Below are 1046 nucleotides of genomic sequence, written 5' to 3'. Positions count from 1 at the left end.
GTCTCTGGGTCTTCCTACTCTAGTTCATTCTGGGAAATCAATATGCTTAATCAAACAACAGCCTATCTACAACCTCCCCAAACAACCTAATGGGTTTGTGAATTTCACCTTAAAATAATATATAACCCTCTGACTATCCCATTTCCCCCCCTCAGGATTCTTGCTCTTGGCCTTTGTTTTTCTCCTAGGGAAAAAGAAAAAAAAGAAAAAACATTAAGGAGCAGGAACACTTTGATTTGTTGAAATGAATCTAGGAAAAGAGAGGAAGTAGTTGAATAGTTCACATGTAACTTCTGATAGCTACAGGGTAGTATATATGATCTACCTTTACTAATTCCCTGACCAACTGAGCAACTGAGTGGGATTAAAACCTCAATGATGTAGATTATTTTCCCCAAAGCTGGTACTTACTTTCTAAAACAAGCATTTCTTTAAAACCCAGAAAACTCCTTAGTCAATTTGTTAAGCATGCTAGGAAACCAATTCATTTTTAAAACCGATAAAGGCTATCAAGTGTTTATTCTGCCTCTCCAATACAACGGTACCCTAATAATCAAGTAATTGAAAAGGAAAAGTTTTTCTTTAGAACAACTCCTAAATGAAAAAGAAATGACAGAATTAAAATATCACCATTTTGGAACCATTAAGAAATTAATGGAGCTAGACAATGATCATAATAGGTACTGATGCTCCAGAAAGAGTCGCATATTCATGCATTCTCATGAAAGTACACAATATTATCAATGAAAAGTTTTATAAGTACCAAATCACAGGAAATATAGGTGTTAGGGAACAAAATAAATGGCACCATGGTATTTAGGGGTGATTTTAGTGCTTAAAATAATACAATCTCGGGGAGAACCAAGATGGCGGCATAGGTTAACACCGGAGATTGCTGCCTTGAACAACCAATTCAAATTACGCCTGAAACACGGAATGGACACCATCCAGAACCACAGGAGGGCTGGCTGAGTGGAAATTCTACAACTAGGAGTAAAGAGAATATCATACCCAGACTCAGAGGAGGCGCAGTGCTGAAGTGAAAT

This window comes from Myotis davidii, unplaced genomic scaffold (assembly GCF_000327345.1).
Source record: "Myotis davidii unplaced genomic scaffold, ASM32734v1 scaffold159, whole genome shotgun sequence".
In the NCBI taxonomy this organism is placed as follows: Eukaryota; Metazoa; Chordata; class Mammalia; order Chiroptera; family Vespertilionidae; genus Myotis; species Myotis davidii.
Note: the sequence above shows the minus strand (reverse complement) of the source record.